Raw genomic sequence first — 23,427 nt, 5'->3', positions numbered from 1 at the left:
CACACACTATGGCAAGAGATAGAAGAAGGGAGGGAGAACAGAGCATGCGCACACACACAGCACAAGCACCAGCATGGGCCGGAGCTCTGCGGAAGAGATGGCAAAATTAAACTCGCTCTCTTTACTGAGTTGTATTAGAAAACTATATATACAACTCTGCCCATCTAATTCTAGTACATAGACATGTAAGGTTGCCATGCTGCCATAGTGACTAGATGTGATAGTAGGTCTAACTTTGGCGCCTACCCCTACTATGGTTACAGTGCGGCAGGGGAGCCTTTCGACGCTTGCCCCTGCATCGGTTACAGTGCAGCAGCAAGGAGTCTTTCAGTGCCTGCCCCTGCCGTGCATTCACACAAGGGAGCAGCAGATTACTTAACACATGAGAGGCTAGGAGGAAGAAACCAACTACATCAAACACAACTTTCTGGTCTCACACTATACTTAATCCTTGCATTAATGACATATTTGTTCAACGTTTGTATATCTAGGCTCTGTAATATTTTTGTGAGATTTGGTATAAGTTTGAAACTTTGAACCCCACATACACATGTCAAATGAGACATCAAATGGCATTTTCTAGATAAAGGTATCCAATGACATTCTGAAAGTGTAAACACATGAGACTTGGTAGGTTTCGCTTTCCTTTCCAGTTCGTTGCCTACACTGCACATCAGTGCTAGCACTAAACAGCTGAATGTATGCGCAAGCTTAGGTGTATATTCAGTCTCTCTTAATGGAGGCAAACATGAAAGTAGATTGGAGTAACATGCTGGCTGGCTAGAAGACACAATGGACACAGGGTGTGTTGCATTGTGTTACCTATAGCCAAAAGCATGATTACTTGATTAGTCATCCCTAGCAACCTAGGGCTGGCCATCCAAAACAGGCCCTCGCTTTACTTAAAACCCTGATCTGTTCTAGGACAACCTTTGATCTTTCTTTTATCCTTTTGGGCATTCTTTACACTTTTCTGTTGCTAATGCAAAGATGACCAGGGCACATGCTCTCCGAAGTGAAGAATGATAGAGTACCTTGTACACCAATTAAATGCTCTAGAATTGGAGCATCTAGTAGCCAGCTATGATTTTCAGGTTTGACGCCTGGAGTTGGAATAGACTGGCATGTGCAGAACTTCCCATGCTACCTCTGTCTGCTCTTGAGGTGTAGGACTACATTATTTAGAACTATTGTCCTTGTTGTGTGCATATCCTTTTTTTTGCATAATGTAGAGTAACTTATCTTTTAGGGACAATTGTCTGTTGGACATCCAAAGTGATGGTCCTTTGCTGGTGGACATCCACTTTGGAGCATTTTGCCTAGAAGACACTATGGTTCATTGAAATTAGGCAACAGGACATTGCGGCCCATTTTTAGTCGGTTGAGGAGAGAGAAAACTTTATTTTGGACATCCGGTGCCCCTAAACCACACTTGGGTCTGCTCCCAACCTGGTCTGGTTGGACCCATAAGAACCCATCTGTTACCCCGCTATTAACTGTCTCACTCTCCTTCCTCGTCTCCATGATAAAGGCTGCAGCGGCGGGCTAGCATTGTCGACACAAAAAAGCAAACAGAGGCCGGTTGAAGATGGCGATAGGCTCAGGCACTTCGTCCTCGACAAGTTTGAGTGGAGCGAGAGAGGCTCAGCCATTCTGCCCTTTCTGCAGGACGACGACGGTTGTGGAGCAGACGTCTAGAACCCAAAACAACCTAGACAAGCAGGTCTACACTTGCAGGAATCATGACTAGGTGAGTTATTTGCATTTCTTGCTGGTCCATTTTGGCATTTTCAAATCGGATCTAGGGTTCATCCCAATGTTGTGTTCTTCAGTGTGATCAGGGCAATGCACAGTGTAGTTTCTTCATGTGGAAGTCAGTGAGTGCAGGAGATGGCGTGGATGTTGCAGCAGTGATGGCTAGCTTGAAGGCTTTGGAGAATTCTATGTTGAACCTAAACAATGTTGTAGTAGCTCTGAGGGCTGATGTGAGTAGAATAGTTGGAGAGTAGAGAGTTCTTAGGTGGATGAATGTGGCCAGTGTGTTTGTAGGAGTTGTATGCTTTGTTGCCATGTGCATGTTATTGTATAACCAAGCATGAACTTAGCTTTGTAATGTTTATGAAATGAAAGAAATGCAGTTATGTGACATCGCCCAGGTTAATAAATTTTTAGCATGACCAACTTGAATAAGGTCAACAACATACAAGCAAGTAACAACAACCTTGAATTCACTATATTACAAAGCCTTCAAGTTCACAAGAATACATTACCAAGTTCACTATATTACCAAGCTCTGCCAAGTTCATATGCCAGATTACAATACCATGTTTAATACATTACAATACCAAGTTCTACCAAGTTCATATGGCACAGGTGGCTCAAAAAGCACACAAAATCACACAAAAGCACAGAATTCAAAAGTTTTCTTCTCTTCCTATGTTGCTTGCAGTGCCTAGACATCCATCAGGGCCCTCTTGATCCTAGTGCATGCGCTTGGACTAGATGTCAATGTTCAGGTAGCCTGACTCCTAGTCACTGCCCTTGGGCTATTTGCCACTTGCATATGGCCTGCCTCTTAGTGACTAGGGAGTTTGGAACCCTACAAGATGAAACATGTGGTTAACATGTTTTAAACTAGTCATGCCTTTAAACTAACTAAAAAATAGTGCCAAGAGATGGATCACTTACTGCATAGTTTGATTAGGAGGTGTAGGCTCAGCTGGAGTTGTCTTCTTCTTCTTACTGCATAGTTTTCTCTTCTTAGATGGATCACCTCTGGTTTCTATAATCTCAACCACTTTTGGCTTGTAAGTCCTTTTCTTCTTCTTTGGTGGTGCAGATGGTGGTGCATTAGGGCCTAGGACAGTTTCATTGTAGGTTTTCTAGGAGGTGGCCAAGTCCACCACACCTTTTACACCTTCTCTTGCCCTTGCTGGTTGACCCACCCTCTTCAACTCCAACCATCCTTCTCTTCCTTGGCCTTCCTACTGCTCTATTGCATTTAAGAGGAAGGAGTTTGAAGCCAATTTCCACCTTTTCCCATTCTTCCTTGCCTAGCATAGGAGGCACAACAGTTGTATAAGCTGCTTTGAACATTTCTACAGAGTAGTAATGGTCAACAAAGTCATCCAATTCAACTCTTCTTGTGCCAATGAAAGCTATGGCAGCACACAAGGCAGACCAGTTAACTGCCAACCTCTACAAGTGCACTCTTTCTTGTCTAGATCAACAATGAACCTCCATTGGACTAGGTCCTTATTCACTCCTACTTCTCCCACCATTGGGCCACTTGTAGTTCCTTCATGACATGAACCATTCCCAATTCTCATTGGTCTCACTGCTAAATACTCCATAGGTCACTGAGAACATCCAGTTGTGGCCATCAATCCCTACTGCAGCTGCTAACTGCCCCTTCCACTTTGCTATCAAAACTATGGAATCAATTCCTAGATAAGGTCTACAACCTTGGAGGAAGCCATCAATGCATGGCTTCAGTCCTACAAATATCCTACTGAATCTTCTCTTCTTATCTACAACCTCCCACTCAATCTCTACAACATTGTCAGGACTCCTCTTCTCAATCTCTCTCTTCCAAGAAAACACATGTACAAAGCTGTCCTCCTAGCCTGTAACACCCTAGGTGTTTGCCACCAGTTAAGCAATGGGTTTGAGCTCAAACATGGCATATTAAGTGATGGTGAAGATGCCAAGGTCCAACCTATAGAAATGAGCCCCAACCTAAACTTGGATATTGCACCCTTGCTTTACATATAGGCCCTTTTCAAGATATATGCTTGGCTGGTGTTATGGGAATATCTTCATGTGTCTCACATCAATACCCATCTATATTGATCCATGGAAAAGTTTCATGAAGTTTGGAATCAAAAAGTCACATGAAATGATAAGTTATATCCTTGTTGGAATGATTTTACTAAGTGCTTGAATTGCACTATTAAGTGAATGAGAGCATGAGATGTCAACCAAACCTTGCAACCTTGCCAAAATGACTCTAGATGAATTCTACAACAAAAGTCATGAAAGGTTCATGTTGGGCAAATGCCAAGAAAACGCTCCAATGGATCAAAAAGGATAATTTAAGCTCCATCATGATCCTACTTTGGTCAAAGTAGAACAGTAGGTTCTATACTAGTTTTGAGGTTGGACCTTAAATGAAAGTTGTAGTCCATATCATGTAGAACAAACTTTGTTTTTGGACCAAGAGCTAGTTTGGTCCATAACCTAGTCAAACAGAGCTCACAAGATTCAATAAAGTGCTGATTTGGAGCCCAAGATTTTGTCTAGTCCTAACTGACGTTTTTGTTCGGGTACCCTAGTTTGGAGCTTTGTGTCTTCCTTATCAGGCCGAACTAGTCTAAGAACCTTTAATGAAAGTTGTTGCTTGGTTCGCGCACAACAAACTTTGTTTTTGGAGTACACCATGGATCGGCTTGAAACCAAGTCTAGCAGTGGCTCAAAGTTGGAACCTGCTACTGATTTCAGCACTTAGAATTCTAAGTCTAGGACTTCATCGACAACGGCATTGGCGTCTCGCGTTCTCTGAAATTCGTTATGCAACTCGATTTGGTCCAAAGATAAAAGTTGGAGTATACGTCAGTGGAGAAGAGCGTGCAAAAAGATAGCACCAGTTTGACTTTGGTTGGATGATCAATTTTTGTGTTTACTTAACCGCTGTCAACACGTTGATAGTGCCAACTTTGGACTTGATTAATCGCTGATCTACAACTCAAATGACTTGGCACCCTTAATAGAAAATGTAGAGCAGTTCGCAGGGCTTCAAACTTGTTTTGGGCCTGAGGTCTAAATCAGCCCAGATCTGGCCCAATTCGGCGCCCACCCTGCCCACACCGACGCCCGCCACATGCTCGAGGATTTGCCCGAACGGCGACGCATGTCCATGGATGTGGCCACCATGGCTGAGCTTTCTTGCCGCGTGGTCCGCCTCCACTGCCGTGCCCTGCGCCCAGCTACCGATGAGGAGGGGCACCAGCACGCCCTCTCCATCCCCCTCTCCACTCCTTGCTCGCTCCATCTCAGCGCTCTCCTCGCTCCCGTGCAGTGTCCGCCATTGCCGGCCGACCGAGCTCGGCCTCGTCGCGTCCCCGCTGCTCTGCCCTTCCTCTGTCCATGACCGACTGCACCATCATCTTCCTCTCACCACTGCCGCCCCTCCCGCACTCCCCCATCGGCCATGCCACACCCTATGGCGCTGGTGCCGCCTGCCGCCGTCGCCCAGGCCACCGGCGTTCGTGGCCAGGCCGCGTCGGGCCTCCTCAGAGCAAGATGCGGCCACCTTCGAGTGCGCACCAACCCCCTGGTGCTCCGCCGCCGCCCCATCGCCGCCGACGAGCCTCCTCCAGGCCGAAATCGCAAGCTTTCCGATGACCTCCCTGCTGTGATTCGCGTCAGGGACCTCGTCTTAAAATTCGACATAAGGGAGGGACCTTTCTGCAGAACCTGTGACTCATGTGAATAGTGCCGTAAGGACTGGTTTGTAATTATTTTGTAGGAACTTTGGAAATTCATAGTAAATCGTAGAAAATTCGTAAAATAGTAAATGAGGACTTTTTGGAATCCTTGTGAAATTCTATATGTACTAGATCTATAATATGTCAGGTTTTAGTTTAAAGTTGTAGCTGTAAAAATGGATTTGTGCAGTTAGGGTTTGAATGCTAGTCTTATTTGTTTTTTTTATAACTGCAGTTGTTGTGCTCAAATAATTGTGAAATTTTTGTGGAGTGCTACTAAGGTGATTGTTGTTGTCTGGTAAAAATTTCATGAGTTTAGGATTTATATTTTAAGAGTTATAAAAATAACAAATGCCCTGTAATGCTTTGCTCCTACTCTGAATAGTTCTGCATGTTTGAATTAATTGGCTCAGTTAAGTTATGAATCATGACTTGATGAAAATACATGAGTTGTAGTACTTTTCTTAAGCTTTCCAAAAAGTTAAATATCATGATTTGTGGCTAAGTAGATCTTGAGTTATACTTGCTTAAATCTCTGTGGCTTATTTCTGTCCCAAACCCAGACAGGGTTTCCTTGTTCTTACTGTGGGGCCTTCTTACTGGTAGAATTAGCTTTAGGTGTTTACAACAAAGTTGTTTAGAATTTGCTAATATTTCTAAAAAGTCCAGAACCACATTTATTGGACATGTATAACTCCATTTATAGCTGTTTAAAGTGGCATGTTAGTTTCTATCTATGTTTTGGATAGAGATGCAATTATTGGATTAGTTGACCCTTCTAACTATAGAATCATCTTAATATGAGAATAATAAAGTTGTAGGTAACTTCCTAAGATTTTCAAAAAGTTATGGTTCATGTTTGTTGGAGGTCTAGAACTCTAGTTATGCTTCTCTGATGATGCTATCCGTTTTCTATACCACTGCTGTTGGGTTGGATTTGCAGTTTTGCTTGTGCAATTATTTTCGTGGTGTAAATGATGTTTGCTATGGTTGTAGGGAATACAAAAGTTGTAGAAAATTTCATAATCTTGCTTGTGTTCAAATTGTAAGACCATAGGCCTGATAGTTTAGGAGTTACGTGACTTTTAAGTCTTCTAGCAAGTTCTGATTTTATTCTGAGCAGATCTGAAAGATGCTAGTGTTTGATCTAGTTAGGATTTGAATGAGTTTTTGGTGATAATAACAAAGTTGTAGATAATTCATGTATCTAGATTCTGTTAAAATTTGGTGGTATTTGGCCAAGTAGTTTGTGAGTTATGCCTGTTTAAAGTTGGGTTACAGAATTGATTACTCTCTGTCTTGTTTAGACCAGTTTCTATAAATGGGTATATTTGACTTAGTTAACTTGAGAATCATGCTAAGATGATTAAATATGAATTGTCGAAAATTTCATAAGCTTTCTAGAATGTCTTCTTGCAAGTCATTTAGATTTGTGTAACTCCAGTTATAGCTAAATCTTGTAGCTGCTGTTTGCATGTCCAGAAATTGATAGATTCAAATTATAGTTGTTTGCTTGTATATTGCTAAGTGTGGCTCATACCTTTGATGATGGTTGAGTTAGAGTACCTAGGATCTTGGGAAACTTGTGTCATGCTTGGTGTTGTCGTCTTCTTTGCTATCATGGCATGATAAATTGTGCAATATTTATAGTAAGCAATGCGAAGTGCTTGTACATGTTAATGTAACCTTGTGCTTGTCTTACTTACTACATGCGATGCATTGCCTATTGCACTTCCATGTATTCATACACTTGCATCTTGCACCTCATCTAGGTACGCTAGATGCATCACGGAAAGGATGTGATGTTGGAGTCAAACCCGAAGACGGTGTTTGGTGGATCTATCCCGAAGATGGAAGGACTAAGCAAGTGCTAGGGCCGGAAATGTCACCAAGTCGGTGCAAGCTAACTGAACTGACTTGTGTCGGATCCCAGGCAAGCCCCGGAGCATTTTAAGTCTCCCAGTATTTTACAAATGATTACTTAAGTACTTATGATTGACGCATTAGGTTATAAGAGTTGAATAGAACCACTTGATGCATATAAATTCCTTGTCCAGATATTACACCTTTAACCGGTATAGGTCCAGGATCGAATATATGCTTAGCCATGCTTAGACTGGTAGAAGTCGGGTGATATCCTGTCACCTGCGAGATATAGGTGGATACCAGAGCACGGTTGGCTATATTTGCTATCGTGGAACAGAACCATGGGGTAAAAGAAAATCAAGGCCGGGTGGAGTCCATGCGTAGGATGACTCATGTGATTCCGTCTGTGCTGATCAAGGACCGTACCGTTGTTGAAACTTCTGATAAGATTGAACGCATGCCTATCACTTAGCTGGCCGGATAACTCGTTCTGACCGCGAAGTCGAGTAGCTCAACTCAGGCCGAGACCCATTCTGTTGTGCGCTCCTTGTGGGAGGCGATAAGACTGAGCCCAAGGGTAGGCTAGGCCTGAACGTCCTGGCATCTGGTGTCCCAGACTGTGCGGTGCGGTACGGACCCGTGAAATGTGTACTTGAGTTATACCAAAGGTGACCTAAGGTGACCGTTGATCTGGTCTGCCTGGGTTTATGTTAGGAATAAATTCTCAGCTGGTTGAAATCGATTTGAATCGCCGTCTCTCCCGGATAGTGAGAAACTTGGCTAGCTCCAACATCGTAGTAACTGTGTTATAGGAATATGATGGTTCGAATGAATTTGGAATTTTAATACCTGCTATGGTTACTATTGTATGCTCTAAAAAGATATACCACATGTTTGGCATAGGATAGTTGCTAATCTAGAGATGGATAGTTATAATTAACTTAATGATAGAATTATAATTGTATAATTGAGTTAATCGCTTTTTATGCAAATTGTTGTCAAGCTACCTCCACTTATAAAGCCTCGCATACTCCTTGGAGTCAATTTTATTTCTGGTTATGACGGGTAAGTCTAGCTAAGTACATTCGAGTACTCAGGGTTTATCCCACCATGTTGCAGGTAAGGATTTGGCCTGCTAAAGATGGTGGCTAACCACCGGTGGACTCGGTGACTCTATATTCACTTCTCATCTACATGCTTTTGTCTGAGGATGTCACTTATGCTAGCAATGTATTTGGAACTCATATTAATGAAATCCTTTGAAAGCAATGTTGTTTTCACTAATCGGTTTTGAAACCCAAACTTGTACTATTATTTGTGGAACCATTTGTAATATTATTTCCACTGCAACTCTATGTATGTGATGTGTATTTGCTTAATCACGCGATCTTGGTTGTGATGTTGATTTACCGAGGTCCTGCGTGACACTCGGCGGACTACCGGGTTTATATAAGTGAGAGTATGCGCGTGTCAACGTGTTAAAGCGAGGACAGCCGTACTTGATCTTGTATAAATTGGGTGGTTCTGTCACATAGCCACCCATTACCTCATCTAAGGCCATTTGTCGGTCGTCCCAAACAACATAGTAGCTCAACTGGATGCAGTACTTCTCCTCCAACTTTTCCTTCAAAACTTTAGCCCTAAGAGTTGGATGCTCCCTAAGCTAGTTTATAACTCTGTCCTTGCCCAGTGATTGGTAGCCATATAATTCCTTTGGACTTTGCTTGTGCTGGCATAGTTATGCTTGTGTGGTAACTTCTTAATCTACACCCATTAGTAAAACAAGGAAACAATGTGAACAGTGAGTATACAACTTCATTAATACTCGAATCAAACACCAAATCAAACTCTAAAATGAACACATACCTGCCATGTCTTCCCATCTTGACACTGAGATGCATGAATCCTCCACCTACACCTCTTAGCCTTACAACATGCTCTGTACCGCCGTGACTCACTATAAGGAACTACAAGTTTAACTTCATAAGCATAGCATATTGCCTAATACACCTCTTAAAACAGAAAACATCTTCAAAAGTAACACTAACAGCTATCTTAGGGTTATCTATGTCAGTCATATGCACCACACCCTCATAGCCCCTCTCATCATCCACGACTAGTGGGTCATCATCTTCTAGGTCAGTGTCAGGATAGTAATCACAGTCATCATCACCATCATCATTTAGCACATCCGTGTACTTCTCTTTCTCATCATCTACTCCTACATACTCAATTTCATCAGACTCTCCCCAGTCATCATCAGCATTAGTATCATCCTCATTATTATCATCACCTTCAGGATTAGCATCAACCTTAGGATTACCATCTCCATCAAGATTAGCAGCCACATCAGAATTAGCAGCCACATCAGGATTATCAACCTCAGTATCAGCAACAACATCAGGGTTACTAACACATTCTGGAATATGAACAGCTTCAACATTATGATCATCTACTGGATTAGGCACTGGAATATGAACAGCTTTAGCATTATGATCATCTACTAGATTAGGCACTGGAATATCATCAGGCAAAATCATAGCTAGTGGCAGACAATTGACCTGACTCTGATGTGTGCTAATAAGAGACTGATTATCAATCGAGGCATTGGCACTGGAAAACTGAGACTATAACAAACAAGGACCAATGTCAACAACCTGTACAGTCAGTGGCAGCTTCCTACAGTCCCAATACACATCAAATGATGTAACAGAGTAGAATCAGAATCTATGCGCACTTTCTCATCCTTGGTTTTGTCAAAGAAAGTAACCTGCAGTTCTTGAACCGGACCATGAACTATCTCCTGACAAAGCAACTCATGAAAACCCATCCAATTGAAGAGATCCTTGTCCACCACACACATGTAGTTAGCAGTTACATGATAATCATCGAGCCCAACTGGTCTTTGCTCTACATAGGCAGGTACTCTAATCGCCAACCTACACACGGCCATCGGATCCATCCTAAATCAAAACAAAGGAAAATAACTAAACTAAACGATTTCAAACCGCAACCTTTCTAACGCATCCTAAGGCATACAAATCCAAAGAGTACGGGTTCAAAAAAGCACACCCTTTTGGAATCCATTTCAATTGAGGAACCCTAGGTGGAGAACCAAGGCACCGCGCGTTCTTCCTGCTAGGGGACTTCATCTTCGGGTCGTAGGGGTGCTCCGCATCCTCAGCCCCACATGGCGGTGGATGACGGCCGAGGCTGGAGGTGTCAGCGGCGGCGGGCACTGGGGTGGACGGCGGCACGACGAGCACTGGAGTCGAGTGGGCAGCGAGGAATGGAGTGTGGGATTAGGGACGGCGCGCGACCTAACCCTAATGGTTGGGTCGGGGCCGGTTCTTATGGGTCCAACCAGACCAAGGTTAGGGGCAGACCCAAGTGTGGTTCAGGGGCACCGGATGTCCAAAATAAAGTTCTCTCTCCTCAACCGTTTGTAACCGGTCCGCGGTGTCCTATGGTCTAATTTCAACGAACCAGAGTGGCCTGTGGTAAAATGCTTCAAAGTGGATGTCCGCCAGCAAAGAACCATCACTTTGGATGTCTAATAAACAATTGTCCCTATCTTTTAACAACTAGATTAGGGGGTATCTTAGTCTGTTGCCTCGAATAAAAGGGTTCAGAGACCAACTACTCCTACACTACGCCACGAACTGCACAAAAAAGAAAAGAAATCGAATCTTGTAGTTGGTCCGTATAGAAGCTTCGCCCATGAAATGATTGCTACTCACAATCCTTGAATCTGTCTTTTCTTTTGATACAATATATAATTCGATCCATTTGCTGCAGAAGGTGTGATGGAGATTAAAATGCATGTCCGGCTTGACTAGAGTTAGCTTGCCAAACATTTTGTGATCCAATGCAAGCTACTTGGTGAGTTGGTGTACTGTAAGTAGGTACAGTTAGTTATGCATATATCAGAAGAAATGAGAATGAATACAAGACTACACACGGTACTCTAGATAGAGGTACTCCCTCCGTCCCGTGTCATTTTCATTTCTCGAGAAACAACTTTGACTAAATATATATTAAAAAACATTAATATTTATGATGCATAATCAGTATCATTGGATAGATATTTGAATCTAGTTTTTTAATAAATTTATTTGGAGATAGAAATATTATACGTATTTTCTATAAATCGAGTCAAAGTTATCGACACGTAAATCGTGACGACAAACATCTAGGGACGGAGGAGTAGGTGTTTCTGTCTTTCTGAGTTCTGATAAGTGATAGTCTACGTCGTCGTTCTTTGAGACAAGTTCTTAGAATCTTTTAATTTGAGCATCCACTGTGTGTGTGGTTTTTGTCCATCCCTTTTTTATGTTTAATTCATCCCATCTTTTCAGTGGAGTAGGTGAGTGCAACAGTGCATGCACCTGCATGGCTGCATGTATGCTGCTGGCAAGGTGCATATACTTGTCAGTTGTCACCAACCAAATGTTTTGGTTGGGACTTGGGAGTATATATTTATTTTGTGTAGTCTATATATATCTTGATTTAGGAAATTTCTCTTATTAATCAGATAATGGTGCCGTCATGCTGTGATGAGGACATCGCCACGCTGGACACATCGACGCCATGGTCTTCCCCAAGTTACAATTCGTTTCCAACTCAGCCTGCCACGTCGTCCTTGGATTCAGCAGACACGTCGTCACTGTTTCGGTCATAACTTCCTCATACGACATCGAAACGGGCCGTTCTTAGATGCGTTGGAAAGGGGACGACGACGTCGTCGTTTTGGATCTGGTCCCAACTCCAGAAAGTCCGTGGATCATTCTGTGTGACCACGGTAAGGTGCTGCGTCACCTATTTGGGCCAACTTAGCCATGTATCGTGTCGGGCCTTAAGCCCAAGTTGTGGGCGTCCAACCCCTGGCCGTCCCCAACCCTAGGTCGAGTCTTAGACTATAAACACAGCCGCCGCCGCTGCTACACAATTGGGTTTTGTTTAGAGTTTAGTTTTCCATCGAGGAACTGAATCGTTCATTGTAACTGTGGTGACAAATCCTTTTACAGTGATCCAGGGCCCCCGTTCTTGATCTCCTCCACTGTGTCGATTAGTCCTTTGGAACCGAGTTCTTGAATCCTCTATTGATATCCGCGTCATTCATATTTGCAATTTCAGATTGCGTGTTTTACCTTCTTGCTTGTGCTCTTCGATTCGCTTGTAGGAAAAGCCTTCTTGGCGAGGTGCAATCAAGTTGTGCTTGGTTGATAACCAACGGAGCAGTGGTGTAACGGTTGCAGGGTTCGAATCGTGTCTGATTTGAAGCCGGATCGCCAACGTTGAGATCTCCACAAATCAAACTTACCGGCTACCTCTCGGAAGATCGGGCCTGTACTCATCAATTGGTATCAGATATTTCAAGTTTACCGCGAGGTATAATCTCGTTTGCCTTAGATTCATATTTGTTCATTACCTAGAGTCCACAAAAAGCCCAAAAATATTTCAATTTCCGCTGTCCTATCGCCCTTTGTGCCTTTGCAATTTCGTTTCAAATTTATGTTGTAGAGTTTGTGTCCGTGGTCGAGTCTTGTTGCTGGTTTAGGATTGTGTTCGTGGTCGTAGTTCAATCGCCCGTTGCTGTGATTTTGTTTTCCGCTGCTATCCCATCCACCATTCCCAAACAACAAGTCGAAGCCACCACATTACTCGACTTGCCCCGCTAGCCGCCTTGTGTAACTTCTCGCCGCCGCGCAAACCCTAGATAGGTTGCCAGCCGCTCTTATTTTGCCTGCATCGCAGCCCTCCTTACATCATCAGGCGAATACCTACTTCTATGATCGGTGTTAGAGTTTAGGGACGCTTTGCCCTAACTGTGTCGCCGTGTTGTGCCTCCTAGAAAACATACCTTGAGATACCTTCGGTAAAACAGGCATAACTTTTCGCTCGTTTATCAGAAAAATCTGAAATTTTTTCAGCAGCTTCTTGACACCATTTGGACCCGACCCAAACTCGGCTTTGCCCTGTTTGGTTTCATCAGAATTGCCAAAAAAATCGGGAAAATATAGAAAAAAAATTGTCAAAGTTTTTGCACGCTTTTCAGAGAACGTGCTGAATTTCTGCAGACCACATCCCACCTCAGTTGTAGGTGCCAATTTTTGTGGTTGCATCTTTTGTGATCCTTGTTCAGAGAAAAGTATAAAAAAATAGTGAAAAAAAATTTGTTTCCTACTAGTGCCTTTTGGAAAAATCCGGGAAAAAATTCAGGAAAAAGGAGAAATCCGGGCTATTTGCTTGTTCTGTGAGTTCTTTCGATCTTTCTTTGTTTTCACCTTGTTGCGCTACGTCTCGACACGTCTTAGCCAGCACCTGTGATTTATACTTTGGATCCAGATTGAACAATCGCTAATCTGCACTCGTTAATTGCTAATCCTTGCTGTCATATTGTGTGCCTACCCATAGCTCCACATATTCTTCTGTCAGCACAGGTTCATCTTGCAACTGTTACCCACGCTCAACAACAGATTGCTTCGCCACTTTGGTTTTGCTCCTGTTTGGCAGTTGGTAAGAATACAGGCAAGACGGTGGTAAGCCGCTTGTGATTTTGCATTCCACTTTCACCACCATCACCACCACTTGTTTCCTTTTAGTTGATAGGGATAATACTTTGGTGTTGTCTTTTTCTATCTTCTAACCATGGCAGGAACTCCGACGGACTTCAATGAGTGCGTGTCCAAGGGCGAGCTTGCAATGTTCATGACTGAACAACAGTAATCTTATGACCGAGCTGACGCGCAACGTAAACAATCTGGTCACCCGCATTGAACAGCTTGAGCAACGCCCTCCGCCTTATCGTGTTGATGATGAAGATGCGGATGCTTTTGGTGATGAAGATGCGTATGCTGACGGTGGTGCCCATCGTCGCCTCAACTTCAATCGTCGTGGTATGGCAGGTAATAATCATGGTAATAATGATCCTTTCGCTAAAATTAAATTTAGTCTACCACCTTTTGCTGGTGATGTTGATCCAGAGGCATATTTAGATTGGGAGCTTGCTATTCAACAAAAATTTGATTCTCATAATGTTCCTGCTGAGCATAGAGTTAGACTTGCTACTAGTGAGTTTACTAATTTTGCTTTGTTCTGGTGGAGTGATCTTTGCAATGCCAATAATGCTGCTGCTGTGCCACAAACTTGGAATGTTTTAAAGCAACGTATGACATCTCGTTTTGTTCCTCCAGTATTACCAACGTGATTTACGTTTGAAACTACAAACTTTAAAACAAGGTGATAAAGGAGTAGAAGCATACTATCAAGAATTGCTTATTAGTTTAGCACGTTGTGGTATAAATGAAGATGATCATGATGCTAGTGCTAGATTTTTTGGTGGTTTAAACCATGATATACAGAACATACTTGATTACAAAGAATGGCGCAATTTTTCCCAATTGTATCATCTTGCTATTAAGGCAGAACGAGAAGTACAGGGACGCAAACAACAACAGCTTTTCAGGTCTAACAATGGGAGGAATTTTCAGCAACGTTCCGAGCCGGAGACGCCCAAGCTTCCTGTTGCACCACAGCCATCTACACCTCCATTTTCTTTCAGGGTAAGTAAATTGTCTAATGTGCAGTTTCCACAGCTGAAGAAAGGTGGCACTCCGGGTGCTTCTACTAGCTCCTCCTCGTCTAGCTCTAAAATCATTTGCCACCGATGCAAAGGCATGGGACATGTCATGAAGGAATGCCCCAGTCGTCGCGCTTTCATTGCTACCGAGGATGGATATGTAAGTGCTAGTGATGTTGAAGATGATTTAGCCCTTGCTGCTAACATTGATGCAGATCCCACCGAGGGCGATCAAGACAAGGAGGCCATCACCATTGACTCCGTGGCTGCTACCGCGGACTACCCTAGCCTTCTTGTGCAGCGTGTGTTGAGTACACGTGTGGGTCATGAAGAAGAGATGAAGATCCAACGCCACAATTTGTTCCACATGTATCTCATTGTGCAGGGTTGTCGTGTTCTCACTATCATTGATAGCGGGAGTTGCAACAACTTGGTGAGTTCAGATTTGGTTGACAAGCTTGGCTTGACCACACGACAACATTCGTATCCATATAAACTTCAATGGTTCAATAATAGTGGTAAGACTAAGGTAACTAAATTAGCACGCATTAGCTTTTTCACAGGCTCTTATCATGATACTGCTGATTTTGATGTTGTCCCTATGCAAGCTTGTTCTATTTTGTTAGGTCGCCCATGAGAATTTGATAATGATGCTTTACACCATGGTAGAACTAATACATACACTATCATACATAAGGACAACAAAATTACATTGCTGCCTTTGTCTCCTACGGATATTATTAAATATGCTAATGAGATAAAAAATAAACCTCCAACAGACATTGCTAAAAATAATGGGATTAAGTTAAAAGGATGTGCTTTTCTTGCTACAACTCCTGCTACTGCTGAGTTATGTGATAATCCTGATGCACCATGTTCTACTATGTTTTATCAACCTTTTATGTCTGGTGCATTGCCTGCTGTCACTAACCTTTTGCAGGAGTTCGCTCATGATGGGATGGAGTCGAGGACGACTCCAATTCTACAAGGAGGGGATGATGAGGACATCGCCAAGATGGAGTCGAGGACGACTCCAATTCAAGAAGGGGAGGATGATGAGGACATCGCCACGCTAGACACATCGACGCCATGGTCTTCCCCAAGTTACAATTCGTTTCCAACTCAGCTGCCACGTCGTCCTCGGATTCAGCAGACACGTCGTCACTGTTTCGGTCATAACTTCCTCATACGACATCGAAACGGGCCGTTCTTGGATGCGTTGGAAAGGGAACGACGACGCCGTCGTTTTGGATCTGGTCCCAGCTTCAGAAAGTCCGTGGATCATTTTATGTGACCAAGGCAAGGTGCTACGTCACCTATTTGGGCCAACTTGGCCATGTATCGTGTCGGGCCTTAAGCCCAAGTTGTGGGCGCCCAACCCCTGGCCGTCCCCAACCCTAGGTCGAGTCTTAGACTATAAACACAGCCGCCGCCGCTGCTACACAATTGGGTTTTGTTTAGAGTTTAGTTTTCCATTGAGGAACTGAATCGTTCATTGTAACTGTGGTGACAAATCCTTTTACAGTGATCCAGGGCCCCCGTTCTTGATCTCCTCCACTGTGTCGATTAGTCCTTTGGAACCGAGTTCTTGAATCCTCTATTGATATCCGCGTCATTCATATTTGCAATTTCAGATTGCGTGTTTTACCTTCTTGCTTGTGCTCTTCGATTCGCTTGCAGGAAAAGCCTTCTTGACGAGGTGAATCAAGTTGTGCTTGGTTGATAACCAACGGAGCAGTGGTGTAACGGTTGAAGGGTTCGAATCGTGTCTGATTTGAAGCCGGATCGCCAACGTCGAGATCTCCACAAATCGAACTTACCGGCTACCTCTCGGAAGATCGGGCCTGTACTCATCATACTGGGCCCTCCACTTTGCCATCCCTGCATGGAAATATATGGATCTAGCACTGCACCTACAAGATTACAAATTTCTGGTGCTCACGTAGACACGTGACTACGTACGTGAGTATATAGTTGACAGACTCGTATCTCCAACCAGCAGAATGAGCGTGATGCGTTCAGCAGAACCACCCAAAACAGTGTGCCTTCTCCTAGCCCTGCTCCTGAGATTTTCGAGACCTAGGATGAAACAAAAATCTAGAGACCTTCGGTATAATAAGGTCAGTCTCAGTTCGAAGTTTTATGACGCTGTTTTTCAATATTGTTAAAGAAAGCATTGTAGGTTCCCTTCTCCCTTGCTATAGTCACAACATAGTCCAAGTCTCAAAGTTGAGGATACCTCGATTACTGAGGCATTTTGGTGCTCGGTTGCTACCTTCTTGAGTTTTGAGATTTTTTGTCATATATACTAAATGCTAGCACTACATATTACATAACTAGAGGGAATGCTCTTCGTTTCAGGGGTCTAGAGCGGACGCCCATCTGCCCCGGCCCACTGTACCCTAGGAAACCGGCAGTGCCTCCTCCATCCAAACAAATGTAATCTTGCTTTCGAGAAGTCAAATAATTTTAAATTTAATAAGATGTATTAAAGATACTACTCCCTCCATCTCAAATTATAAGTTATTTCGAGAATCTTGGAGAGTCAAGCCATCTCAAGTTTGACCAAATTTATATGATAAGATAATAACATTTATGGTGTTAACTAAGTATCATTAGATTCTTTATTAATTATATTTTCATAATATACATATTTGATAATTTTGGTCAAACTTGAGATGTTTTGACTCTCCAAGATTCTTGGAATGACTTATAATTTAGAACGGAGGGAGTAACATTTATGACAGTGATTTAGTGAATATGTATTATTAAATTAATCATAGACTATATTTTTATAATAAATATATTTGGACACATAAATGTTAATATTGTTTTCTATACCTTTAAAGAAAATATTTTTTTTCTATAAACTCAGTTAAGTTTAAGAAAATAGGAGTTGTAGTTTGGTTTAAATATACAATTACACTCTGTTTTTGGACAGACAGCAGTAGTGACTAGTGAGTAGTCCTTTGGCTGGAACACAATATACATGGCGACGGTCAAACTCTCGGAGGTAGTTGACGCATCGCCGCCCCATCCGTCGTCGTCGATGCCATCGTCGTTATCGTGCATGTATGCAGTGGCGGAGGGAGGGGGGGCTGAGGGGGCCTGGCACCCCTCAACCTTCCCATAGCTCCCATAATACACCCCCTAAATTAGGTACTTAATTATCTAATTAGCTAGTTAATGATACTATTAGTACTATATTTTTTTTTGTTCTTACTCCATATTAATATCTAATAGTATGTTAGATAAATAAAAATTAGGTCTTTCTAATATTTTCTCCATATCTTTTTGTTTTCATTATTGCTTATCAAACATTAATTTGTCCCCATACCACACACTCTAATTAGCTAGTTAATTGAAATCAGTGCTTTTTCTTGTTTAATCCTTCAAAATTGATCTTCAATTGGCATTAGCGAGTTTGGTCAATATTTAAAATTTAAATGCTACATAGTGGTATGATGTTTCCGTTTAATCGTCTACCGTTTAAGTGACCGTTTTGTCCGAGGCTAAACAACAAGTGACTGATTGTTTGCCATTTAACATTTAGGATCTAGTGCTAATTAGTTTTGGCCCTGTTTAACTACTTGTTATTACCGTAATTCTTTTTTCAGTCAAAGAATTAGATTGATCGGGTAAAGGTTAGAGGCCTGAGGCTAATTAAACTCCCTTCATTTTTTAGTTTTTTTCTGTTTTCTTTTGTATCACAACATAAACGTTTATTTGTGTGTTATGTACATCTTTGTCGCGTGTATACATTTTGACATACATGGTTGTCGCCGGTTTGCACGGCCCCTATGCTCAAATCCTAGCACCGCCCCTGCATGTATGCGTAGTAGCAGCCTGAGCATGATAGGCCCTCAACACACGTGTATGCCTGGGGGGGGGGGGGGGGGGGGGGGGGGGGGAGATATCCCAACAATGCGACCAATGTAGCACAGAGCACATGGTACCCTTTTTTTTTATTCATAAGGATATTCAAAACTGTTTCTCCAGCTCGCCCCATATCCCTGCTGGTCGTACCTTTGACTAACACCTCAACTCAAAATGGTATCTCGCTGTCTTCTGGGGACAAATCTATCTTGCCGTTAGATAAAAAAAAGTTAATGAGGACAATTTTAAATATAATTACATCTCAGACGTTGGATATTTATATATGGAAATCTAGGACACATAACCACGACTGTGATGAGAATTCGTCACTCTCCTTCTGCTAGGGAGGGCAGAGAGCCGATTGTATAACACTATCGCTCTTAGTATATCATGTTCGTGGCGCATCGTTGCATCTTTCACTAGTTCTCAATTTTAATGCAAAGATGTGCAAACCTTCTACGCGAGAGAGAAAAAAAGAACTCGTCAGGCTTGACCAACAACGACCCCATCAATGCCGGGCGCTAACACCGGCTCGTGGCATCATATGGCTTATACGCGATGATCGAGCTGTACCACTCCCTGGTCCATATAAAGGTTCTCAGCTGCAAATAAGCTGTCAATTATATTCCTGTGGTATATAGATACTACTGTACAGGTAGTGAATTGCACTAGCTGGCCAACAACAATCCGTTGGGTAATGAAATCGTTAATCACCAGGCCCCCAAACAAGGAGCAGTGTCGAGCACAGAGAGACAGGTACGACAAATGACCTGTACCGGTACAAGGAGCTTGTCGGCTTTACCATTGACTGCGCGCTAGCCGCCGCCCGCCGGTGCTATGGCTCACACTTCACCGTGCATGCATACATGACGGCTGCCGCTGCACGCCGCAGATCCCCATGCCTGCCCGGCCCGGCCGGTGCCAGAGCCAGCGACGGCCTAGAAACATTAGACGCACTGCTCGGCCTCGTGCTAGCTGCCGCCGCCTTGTCGTGTACATATGTCCTCTGCCTCCTGTGCGTTCGTGTCCTACATGCGCCGGCCGGCCGGCGACGGGACGGCCGATTTTTTTATATTTTAGTTTTTTTAAGTTTATTACAAATAGACTCCTGGCGGAAAGAATTTAGAAAATTGACCCTTAGCTCGACGTCATTGGTGCTGGCGCCGAGCTAACACGTCTCGACGCCAGCGTCACGACGCCAGCGTGTCTGGCGCCGAGCTCCTGAGCACGGTAGATGACATGGCAGTGAGCTCGGCGCCAGTCACTCTGGCGCCGAGCTCGGCACCGTAGATCTTGACGCCGAGCTTGACACTAGAGTGACCGGCGCCGAGCTCCCTGTCATTTAACCTCGGCCAACCTTCCTGCCCGAGCGTTCTTTCTCTTCTTTCTCCCCCATCTCGGGTTTTTTCTCTCCCCACTTCACCCTACCTAACGAATCGGCATATTGGACCTTGGAAACTTTGATTTGATCCGTAGATCTTCGAGAGCAAGGTATCCTCGCTCTCTTCCTAGTTTTTTTCGCATCGATTCGGTATGTATTAGTCGGATTTTTAACGTAATAATCGTCATCACTTAGGGTTTCATTGTATCCATCAATATATGTATTATACAACCGTAGGATGATGCCAAGGCGTGGAAAAGCTAGCAAACCTAGGCGCATGTAGTTATGTTATGGGTTCATTGTTGTGCATCAAATGAAAAACCCTAGGTTATGGTTTAATGTTAACTGCTTTGGGTTCTTAGAACGAAATTGGTTGTATTGTAGTTATGGTTCTCATTGATATTTATTTGTGATGTTTTGATTTATGTTTGTTAAATTACATCCGTTTTGTTATATGCCAGAAATATTTTGGGAGGAGTTTTGACGAAAACAGGGTCGTCCTCGAGAATTATACCCTGACACGTCTAGCAAAGATGCCCCCGTCCCTCCTGACCTCCCTGTCCCTAACTGTGACTGTGGTTTCCCGGCCCATGTTTTTTAATCAAAATATCCGGACACAGCGGCGCGTTACTTCTATACATGCAGTCGTTTTAATGTAAGACATTGTTTCCACTATTCTTTTTCTTTATTTGTGTAAGTATGCTACTAATATTTTGTTGGAATCTCGTTGTGTAGGATCATGAGAGGTGCTTTTTTTTTTCAGTGGATCGACGGTGCAGACAAGTTTGATCCTAGGTACCTCCTTTTCGACGATTGGTTTAGAGGGAGACATCCACGTGAGCACTTCAAGCGGTGGGTTCCACCCCCCTAACCCTCTGCCAATGACGGCTAAGGAGAAGCACCTAGCCGCAGTTAGACTGACTCGAGGAACCTCCTCTATGCGATTGTGGAGATCGAGCTGTGATAAATCCTGAGAATACGTTGGAGTTTGTGTGTCCAAACAAGCATGAAGTAAGTGCAAAGTGTATGTGTTGAAATGTTGAGCTATATGTGTTCATGTACTAATGTCTACTTATTTAGGTGTTTTCAATGGCGAAGTGTCATTTCAAGGAGTGGTTGTATGGTCCTAAGAACTAATGGCCGGAAGAACCACGAAAGGTTAAGGAAAAGAAGAAAGAAAGGGTAATTTACAAAGCACCTCCTGTCATGTACGAATGTGGTGTTAAATCCAACTATGACCTAGTCCCTTCGGAGCTTGGAATATGCCATTATTGCGGCCATATGGTTGAGTATGATGAGGTTGATTATTTTTGTGGTAAACATGAAATCTTATTTTGTTTCTTTTGCTAAGACATATATGATAGAATTTGTTGTTTGAATAGAGCACTAGAAAATGCAGGTGGGAATGTTATGATGGTCAAGCTAAGTTCTTGGATGAACTGAAGAAGAGGCGAGTAATTGCAATGGAAGAGGGGATATGCACCTAACTACATCAACCTATTTGTTAAACATCACAAAGAAAAGATGCGTGAGTTTGCTAGACAGCGCGGTATATGTAACCCGATCGATGTTGGGCTTAACAAATGGGGATTGAAGAGACAGATGATGTTAGAGGAGGAGAGGGCAAGGAATGAGGCAAGGGAGGAGATAAGAGTACAGATGCAGGTCTTGAACGAGCATGTTGTTGCATTATGTGGCAGTGAGTGCTTGAAAGCTTTTTTTCGTTATATGATTTTAAATGAAATATAATCGCGTTGCTAACTGATTGCATTTTATACATGAAGGGATTGGTTGCAGCGAGAAACATGCCGCAGAGCTGGCTCGTGCAAGGTATGAGGAGAAGTTAGATGAGCATAGATCTCGAGTTGGTCGCACCTGTTCATTCACCGATTGTGTTGTCTGATGAGGGGGACGAGGATGATGAACGACACTGACAGACTGAGTGAGCTCATTGCTCTAGCAGAGGCGGGCTTACAGGCGCAAGGCGCTGAGGACGATACTGGCAGACTGAGCGAGCTCATCGCTCTAGCAGAGGCGGAGTTGCAGGCGGAGCAGGCATAGAAATACACTGGCAGACTGAGCGAGCTCATCGTTCTAGCAGACGCGGGCTTACAGGCGGAGGAGGATAACGACGCGTTCTTCACTCAGGCCGCAGCGGCCGCAGATGAAGCGGAGGCTCGGGGTGCGCGATCGGGGCAGCGTCGGGGCGGCCGCGGGGCTCGGGGCGCGCGAGCGGGCGCGGTGGCGCGGCGCGGGCACGGCGCGGGCGGCCGGTGGAGGCAAGGGCGCGGGCGGCGGCGGCAGAGCTCGGCTCTGCTAGGGCGAGAGAGGGAGAGAAGAGAGGAATAGAGGCGCGGGGCCCATAGGTATTAAAGGCTTGGCGCCAGAGTGACTGGCGCCGAGCTCACTGCCATGTCATCTACCGTGCCTAGGAGCTCGGCGCCAGAGACGCTGGCGCCGAGACGTGTTAGCTCGATGTCAGCATTAATGACGCTAAGCTAAGGGTCTATTTTCTGAATTCTTTTCGCCAGGGGTCTATTTGTGAGAAACTTTTTAAAAAAAGCTAAAATGTAAAAAATTCGGTCAGGACGGCAGGGTGCCATGCCAGCGTGGCACATGGGTGCTGGAGGCTGGAGCGGACAAGCTGGGGAACGGGAGGCGCGCGAGACAGAATATTTTACCGTTAGAGCGCAGCAGCCTCTGACACCAATTCAAGGTGTATATGTATGTACGTGCGCATGTGTTTTAACCCATTCCCTGCATCATCAGCAGGAGGTGTCGCGATCGGTCGAGAAACAATGGCAGGGGGGGGTCGGCTTCAAATGCTTGGTCCCCTCCCCTGGGTCGTCGGATCTCTCCCTCTCTCTAGGCTTGTGAAATCTGAAAAACAATGTACAGCATGTGAGACGGGGGAGTGGACGACACACAATGGCAACGTGCTGGCCATCACCAGTTTTTTTCTATACGTATACGTACATCGTCAGATCGTTTCAGGCGGTCACAATGAACAAGATCGGCCAGTTTAGTTTTTAATTCTTCTTTTATCAGAGCATTAAGACTTGTTTAGTTTGCTGTGCCAGAAGTAGTAGAGGCATTAGATTGCTCTAATGAACATAATAATGGGACGGAATTGACATGGTAGCTAGTAAGAAGATCCGGATCTGTCAAAATGCTGTGAGGGTGAGACGTGGCCTAGCTGCAAACACTGGATCTCACGCGAGTGGTTCTGTGCAGTG

This window comes from Miscanthus floridulus, chromosome 16 (genome assembly GCF_019320115.1).
Source record: "Miscanthus floridulus cultivar M001 chromosome 16, ASM1932011v1, whole genome shotgun sequence".
Taxonomy (NCBI): Eukaryota; Viridiplantae; Streptophyta; class Magnoliopsida; order Poales; family Poaceae; genus Miscanthus; species Miscanthus floridulus.
This window is presented reverse-complemented; position numbering follows the sequence as displayed.